The following is an 8619-nucleotide window of genomic DNA, read 5'->3' as shown; positions in this document are numbered from 1 at the left end:
AAAACAAACAGTGAACACCATTTTCACTTTTCGCCTTTTTTTGTAAAATTAAAAATCCTCTTCAGATTTCTTTTGGTTAACGAAACAGGTCTTTCATAAAAGTGAAGTGATGTAAAGTGAACTTTCGAAAAGTGAGGGATACCTGTACATGGGAAAGTGCCCAGTACCCAGCCGATACTCAGTAAACCGTTCTTATCATGGAGGCTGCACATAAATCTCCCTTAATCCTAACAATCACGGAAAATAAGTACCCTTGTTATCCCCATTTTAAAGATGAGGAAACTGAGTCTCCCAGGGGTTGATGGATCTGCCTAAGGTCGCAAAGCTAGAAAATGGCAGAGCAGAATTTTAACCCAAAGCCCTTTACAGAAGCAACAGGGTGAAACAGCATTAACAGGTGGCAGAATCCTTCTTGGGGAGGAAATGCCTTTATTTTGAAAATACTTTGACCACTATCTCCATTAGAAGGTGACACGTGAGCCCAAGAACCAAGAAGAAAGTCATAAGAGCTGAGGATACATGAGCCCCTGCCATGCCCCAGGTGCCTCCCCAAGTACTGCAAGTCGATTTACCCAGTTAATCCTCCTAATGACCCTATGAGGAAGGTCTGAGAGTTAGTTCCATTTTTCAGATGCAGAAACGAAAGGGTAAGAAGTTAGGAAGCTCTCCCGACGTCACACAGCTAGCAAACAGGTGCAAGACTGAACCAGGCAGACTGGCTCTGGTGCCCCTGCTCTCAACCCCTTTGCTCACAGGCTGAACTGTTTTGCAAAGACAAGGAGTGGAATTTGCGGTTTGCTCCTGGGAGGAGCAGAGGAGAGACACTGGAGATCAGTGTAGACAAGTGATATAAAGAAGCCATTAAAATGGATTGAGATGGGCTAATGCGGGCAAACCCCCAGTGGTGGCGGCTGAAAGGTCCCTTAAGAGCACAGATGCTGAATGCGCATTTTAAGGTGATTTGCATTTTTGTGATGGAAACCCTAGCTTTCTCCCTGCTCCCCTTCTCCCACCGAATCTCCAGTGGAGTGTTCTATATGCTGATAACTGTTTTCTATGACTGCGGCAGAAGGGGCGAGGTTAAGTGAACAAAGAAAATTATCTTTAGTACTTTAGTAGGCAGATTTCAGGAGAGGAGATGAGGATAAAATTAACATACACCTTCTAATGCAAGTTCAGTCTTTTGCACCTTATTTTACATCTTTTTGTGATCATTTGAAGAACAGTCAGAAATAAAGAAACAGGGACTGTAGAGGCCAAAGGGAAGGGGGAAGACAGGAGAAGGATGGAAAGGTTTGGCAGGTGAAAAAGTACAGGAGCACATGGGAATGTGAGTGAGAACTAGTAAGAAAAAGAGTCTTGAGAAATGAAACTATGAGATCTGATTGAGATCCTCTTAAGTTTGATGGGAAAGACACAAATAAAAATAGGAATTACTTTTTTAATTTTTTTTTCGTGGTACGCAGGCCTCTCACTGTTGTGGCCTCTCCCGTTGCGGAGCACAGGCTCCGGACGCGCAGGCTCAGCGGCCATGGCTCACGGGTCCAGCCGCTCCGCGGCACGTGGGATCTTCCCGGACCGGGGCCCGTGCATCGGCAGGCGGACTCCCAACCACTGCGCCCCCAGGGAAGCCCTATGATATTTTTAATCCGTGATACTAGGATGTTAACTTCCTGGATGATGTCAAGGGTTTTCTTTCCTCCACCATGAAGTCCCCAGTGCCTAGACCTTGGCGCTCAGTAGCTGTTCCAAATTACTTGTTGAGCGAGTGAATGAACTATGTGTTGAAATGAATGCACACATGAAGTACCTAGTTTTTAAATGACTGACAGGAAAGAGATTTTGTAATTAGGGTAGTGTGGTATCCGTGAAGATGATGTGGTCCCCAGACCAGCCACATCCATGTGACTTGGAAGCTTGTTAGAAATGCAAACTCATGGGTGCCACTCAGACCTATTGAGTCAGACACTGGGTGAGGGCCCAGCCATCTGCATTGTAACAAGCCCTCTCGGTGACTCTGATAAGCGCTCAAGTTTGAGAACTACTCTGTAATAAGGACCTTTGAACCCAGCATTCAATTTACACCACATACAGCAGGCTGTCTCCTTTGAGTTAACTGCTGAAGTTATTTGGTTTGGGGGCACTAATTCCCACTCCAAATGCCTGTGGAGAAATGATTTTCAGTGTAATGAATAACGCCTGGTCCAGAAACCAAAACAGAGCGCCTGTGGAATTGTGTCAAGTAGGCGAGCGTGTTCATCATCGTTCTGAACAGTTGTTCTGAAGTACGAAGAATTTTTAACATCAAAATATTATAAAAACTGCACCAGCAATAAGGACAAATTAACCTTTGAGAAAGTAAAATAAATGTTCCTTTTTATTATTTGTGTGGGTGTCAGCAGGCCTCCCCAAGCCAGATGGAATTACAGAACTTAACCCTATGGGCAATGAGAGAGAGAGAGAGAGAGAGAGAGAGGGAGAATATGATGGTTATTCCACCCCGTGTCATTCAAAGAGCATTAGTCCGGGTTGCTGGTCCTCTGCCGCCAGCCCCACCCCAGGGCACATTCAGAAATGCATGGGGACGTTTTTTGTTGTATGATGGAAGTGCTACTTGCTTTCAGTGGGTGGGAGCAACAATAGGACAGACCCACACAGCAAAGAACTGCCCACCCCAAATGCACCGCCCCTCCCCCAACCAAGCAACCCTCCCCCAGAGACAGGGCACTTCCCAACCATTCTCCTCATCAACTCCAGTAGTGCTTCCCCTCTTGGAGCCAGAATCCAGTTTTTCAAGACGCAGGCCTTTCCTGCTCCCTGGGCCCTACACGCACAGCAGCTCCTGTTTCTGGACACAGGTGAGGAGCCAGGGATCAGAGTCAGAACTGGAGGAAAAACAGGTCGTACCGGTCCGATTAGAGACAGTCTGTGGGGCTGCCACGTGAGGATGCCTAAGGAAATGTCAAGGGTGATCTGCTATTCGTGACCTTTTGCTGAGTTTATTACTGAGCAAGTTGCAGCTTCATCTTGGAGGAGGGAGGTTCATTCAGCCAGGTTTTCACAAACATAAAGTGAGGTGGCTGGATGTGGTGCTCTCCACAGCCCCCCCTTCCAGCTCTGGGAGAGGACGGCACAGAGGCTGGGAGCCACGGCCCGGGGGCCAGCTGCAGGCTCACTTGTGTGACCTTGGGCAAGTCACTTGCCACTCTGTCTTAGTTGATTGACCCAATAGTAAAACGGGAGAATGGAGTTAATCTTTATAAAGCATCAAGAACTGAGCCAAGGGACTTCCCTGGTGGTCCAGTGGCTAAGACTCCACGTTCTCAATGCAGGGGGCCCGGGTTCGATCCCCGGTCGGGGAACTAGATCCCACAGGCCACAACTAAGAAGTCCTCATGCCACAACGAAGATCCCGCATGCCGCAACTAAGACAGCCAAAATAAATAAACATTTAAAAGAAAAACAAAAAACCTGAGCCTAGGGGGTTAGGGGAGGGCTGGAGTGGGAGGTTGGGGTGAGAAGATGTAAGCTATTATACATGGAATGGATAAGCCACAAGGTCCTACTGTATAGCACAGGGAACTATATTCAGTATCCTATGATAAACCGTAATGGTAAAGAATATTAAAAAAAGAATGTATACATATGTATAACTGAATCACTTTGCTGTACGGCTGAAATTAACACAACATTGTATATCAACTATACTTCAATAAAAAAAAATTAGTATAACTTTTTAAAACTTTAAAAAAAAAAGAACTGAGCCTAGCACCATATAAGTTTTTACTGTGATTATACCATAAGGATTTGACATGGTCCTGCCCTGCTGTTACTAACTCAAGATGGAAGAAAACATGGAGCCCACGCAAGCCTTGGCTAACGCAGCCTAAATCCAAGGGTGGCTATAACTTTAGGCTTCCCCACCCTTGGTCGCTGGAGAAGTGTAACTCCCCACTTTTTTTTTTTTTTTGCGGTACGCGGGCCTCTCACTGCTGTGGCCTCTCCCGTTGCGGAGCACAGGCTCCGGATGCGCAGGCTCAGAGGCCATGGCTCACGGGCCCAGCCGCTCCGCGGCATGTGGGATCTTCCCGGGCCGGGGCACGAACCCGTGTCCCCTGCATCGGCAGGCGGACTCTCAACCACTGCGCCACCAGGGAAGCCCGTAACTCCCCCACTTTACATAAGCAGGGGTTCTCCAGCTGAAGGGCATGTGCTTATGGCCCAGCCATCTGGAGCGAAGAGGGAGAATTCTCCAGTTATTGTGGCTCTTTTAACATCAGTTGCTGAACAAGCAAACCGAGAAGGTATATTGCCAATTATGAACAGAGGAAAATCAGTCCCCCACCCTCTTACCCCACTTCTACCCCTGCAGCTCTGGTGCCCATCACGTGAGATGCCAAAGGGTCTTAAAAACCACTTAGCTTAACCCAACTCCCAGCCCCAGGCAGCCATCAAAATGGTCAGGTTTTCATTTAACATTCTCAGTCTGTTTCATTCAAACCTCATTAAGGCAGATAGATGGAAGGGCTTGGGGAGTCAAGTACCTAACATTTTTTGAGTACCTACTATATGCCAGACCATAAGATAGGTGAGATCTACCATCTATCTATCTATCTATCTATCTGCGCCTATAATCCCCACCCCAAATTTGTAATTCCATTTAATGGAAAGGAATCTAAGGACATACGAGAACTCTATTATACCCATTTTACAGAGGATGAATGACCATCAAGGAAACTGACTTGTCCAAAGTCATGCAAGTGGGAAGCAGGAGACCTGAGATCCAAACCGGCTCAGTCTGACTCCAGCCCATGCCATTTCCCATCACTAGGCTGCTTCCCAAAGCTGTTTCCATGGAAAACATGGTAATAAGCAATAATGATAATCCTGGAAAAACGGAGTATCTGGTAAAGGCTCTGCTCGTGAAAGCCTGTCTTCATCAAGAATTGTATACAGCTAAAAGTACTAGAGTTTCAACTTCAGCATAAACCAAAAGAGGCTGGCATGGCACTTCCATGAGGTCTTTAGAGACTCAGGGTCCTTGGATTTTCCTGCTCTGCCATCCTCATTGCCTGGCTTTCATCTTCAAGGTTCAGGTGGCTGCTGGAACTCCAATCATCACATCTACATTCCAGGCAAGAAGGAGGAGAAAGGAAAAAGACAAAAAGGGTCTATGCCGTGCTTTTCTTAAGGAGACTTCTGAGCAGTTCCACTCAAAAATTTGTATTTATGTCTCAGTGGCCACCCCATCTACTCTAGGAAATGTATTCTTTCAACTGGGCACATTGCTGTTGAGTATTTATCTGTTAGTGTCCTCCACCCCAGCTGGGGTCTTTCTGCCCCTTAAGATCTAGATAAGAATGCTTCCAATCCCCATTCTATTTCCCAAGAAACCAACCCCTAACATTTATGCAAATTCTCAAAGGATTTACATCCCCATGGCCACCTCCTGATTCCCCTGAGTTAATTCCATTTATGGATTGTCTTGCTGTCCTGCATGCTCTGTGTCTGTCTTGGGTGAATCCAACTGAGGAACCCAATACCTTACCTATGTTTGAGCGTGCACAAACACACACACACACACACACACACACACACACAAATCCATACTCGCAAGGCATTTCTACGTATGAGAGACTGTACTTAAGATTGGAGGAGATGGGCTAAGAAGTTATATCACATTCAGAGAATAAAAAACTTGCCCAAGTCAGTCCATATAATAAGTAGCAGTTCAAATAGCACATCATTTTGTCCCATATGAAGGGACCTCATCCAGCCCAGTGGCCCCTCTCTCCCCCCCATTTCCATGATGGTAGGTCTGGTTCTACAGAAGCAGCATCTGAGATAGGGATTCTTGTGCGAATGATCTGTTGGAGGCTGTGCTCTCAGGAGGAACTTAAAAGGGAAGGGGGGAAGCAGGATAGGACAGAAGAAGAGGCAAAGCAGAGGTGTGGGTTCCACGGAAGCTTAGCCTCGGCCCAGTACCATGGGGAGCTCTGGAGTGTGAAAGACATTACAGGTTTATCCCTCCTTGAGCCAAAGAGTGTGGCCTTTTAGACTCTGTATTGGTCATTTAATGGCTGAGGGTGGGCAGGGTGACCTCCCAGGTCTCGGTAGGGGGAGCGTTCTCAGTTGGAGAGTACAGTCAACATCCATAGCAGGAGAGGCTTCAGTGAACCAGTCCTGCCAGGGTGTCTGGGCAGGTCCCCAACAGTGTCTATGACACTCTGCCTTCTCCACGGCCTCTGGAAACTCTAAATTCTCCTCCCTTATTTAGGGAGAGGATTTAAACTGCCCCCAGCTGCCCACTCCCAAACATGCTTTTCCAAACATATCAAAGGTCTCAGCAAAACATAAGCAAGATCCAGCCCTGAATTTAGAAGGCAGATAGGGTTTCAAACAACAGCCCTGCTTCCCTAGCTAGATGCTAACTATCTTGGAGGCATTGATTCTGGATCCCAGGCCGAATGCACTCACCTCACTCCAGGCGTACAGCCACTAGAGATTTTTGTTTTGTTTTGCTTTGTTTTTCTGGCAAATTAAATGTTTCTCCAGTTAGCCCACCTGCCTGAACCACTGGGTCAGGAGGCCTCACCGACCCCACCTGCCCTGCTCTCCAGCAAGCGATGCTGAAACTCCTGAAGTAATCGTGTCATCCTGAGCTGTTCAAGTTTATTTCCACTAAAAATACACTCTGAAACTGGGGCATAATGAAAGATTGCTGACAAATGGGGAAGAAGAATAAATAAAGACTGTGAGGCCCTCTGATTCCTCACTGAGTCACCTCCAAACACTCACCACCGAGCTGAGCTTGGACCCTCTCCACTCATCACTGCCATCAGTAAAAGCTAAGGCAGCCCATGTGGCCCCAGGAGCTTGTGAGTCATTGTTAGGAGATGTCCCTGTTGGAACTGAACCTGGGATTTTACCAGGGAGAAAACAGAAGAGCTAGAGGGGAAGTGACTGGCTCCTGGACCACGCCAAGGATTAGTGGTGGAGCAGAACCTGGAATCCGTGCTCGGCTTACTCACTTCCCCACCCCCTCATCCCCCAATGTCCCCAAGCCCCACATCCCTGCCCCGTACCTGTGTCTGCAGTTCCTGTGTCACATCTTAAGGCAGCACAGGCATGTCAGAGGGGTCAGTGAGACCATCCTCACTAACAGTAAAGAATGCTTTCAGCTTCAAGTTACAGAAAACCAGATCAATGGCAGCTCAACTGTAAGGACATTGGTGTTGACTTAATGAGACCACGGAGGGAGGTAGCCCCAGGGTGGGACCACGAGCTCAGCCATGTCAAGAAGGATCCAGCCTCTCCACTCTGCCACTCTGAGGATTTTGACTCTTTACCCTCAAACTTATTGCCTCGTGTCACAAAATGGTTGCCATAACTCCGGCTATAAAGTCCTCATAAATAGTATCCAAAGCTAAAAGGAGTTACCCCAAAAAAGGGGGAGGGCGGCTGCTTTCTCTCTGGGTAGCTCTCTCTTCTATGGAGGAAGGAAAATTTTCCTTACATCTCACTGGCCAGAACTAGGTCATGTGCCCACCCCTTCACCAATCACTGGCAAAGGAGAATGAGATCATCAGGCTTAGTTTAGACCAATCAGGATTCACCTTTGAGTCTGGACGTATTGCAGTGCCCACACAGCCAGAATTCTCTCTGCAGTTCCTCCTCTGTGAAATGGGGGTAAGTCATACCCACCACCTGTGGTTATCATGAGGATCATTGAATGAAAACACTCTGTACCTATATGAGGCAGAAATATTATTCTTGCAATTCTGAGAAGGAAAAAGTCTATAAAAATAGACTTTTGGGGCTTCCCTGGTGGCGTAGTTGTTGAGAGTCCGCCTGCCGATGCAGGGGACACGGGTTCGTGCCCCGGTCCGGGAAGATCCCACATGTCGCGGAGCAGCTGGGCCCGTGAGCCATGGTCGCTGAGCCTGCGCGTCCGGAGCCTGTGCTCCGCAACGGGAGAGGCCGTGACAGTGAGAGGTCCGCGTACCGCAAAAAAAACCCCAAAAAACTAGACCTTTGATCATTAGAGAAATACCTTCTATGAGGCGCTGAGTTACAAGATGTTGCTAAGAGATGTTTGTACTGAACACAAAACTTCTTTGGGAGAATAAATCCAAGGAGGGAACTCCCAAAATCGCACAGAGACCTCGGTGCTGAAGAGATGGCAAGAATCATTTGAAGAGCTGAAAAGGTGTGGGTGAAAGGGGGATGAAGAGGTGGCTGTGCCTGGTTGGTGCTCAAGGGTGTCAGAGCGGGAGTGGAAAGCCATGGGGATTTAGGAGCTGCCTGCTGGTTCTCTGGGAAGAGCTGTCCAGGGGCAAGCTTTGGAAAGCTCTAGGGAGAGTGTAAGGAGAGCCTCATGGGGGAAGGAGGCAACAGACAGTGAGGTCTGGGCTGAGCCGGGGCTCCTGCCTCGGGAGGAACATGGTTGGGAGGCCCGGGGCGGGGGGGCATCTGGAGAATCCACTCCCACGTTCAGGCACCAGCACTGCCCTCCCAGTTCCTCCTCTGCCTCAGTGAATGACCTGGTCCAGGTGCTCCTCTCTAGAGGGGCCTCAGCTTTTCCATGAACTCCCACAATGGGAGTTCAGTTTGTTTTCC

This window comes from Monodon monoceros, unplaced genomic scaffold, assembly GCF_005190385.1.
Source record: "Monodon monoceros isolate NGI ecotype Baffin Bay Population unplaced genomic scaffold, NGI_Narwhal_1 Super_Scaffold_6, whole genome shotgun sequence".
NCBI lineage: Eukaryota > Metazoa > Chordata > Mammalia > Artiodactyla > Monodontidae > Monodon > Monodon monoceros.
The sequence above is the reverse complement of the archived record's forward strand: the minus strand, read 5'-3'. Positions refer to the sequence as shown.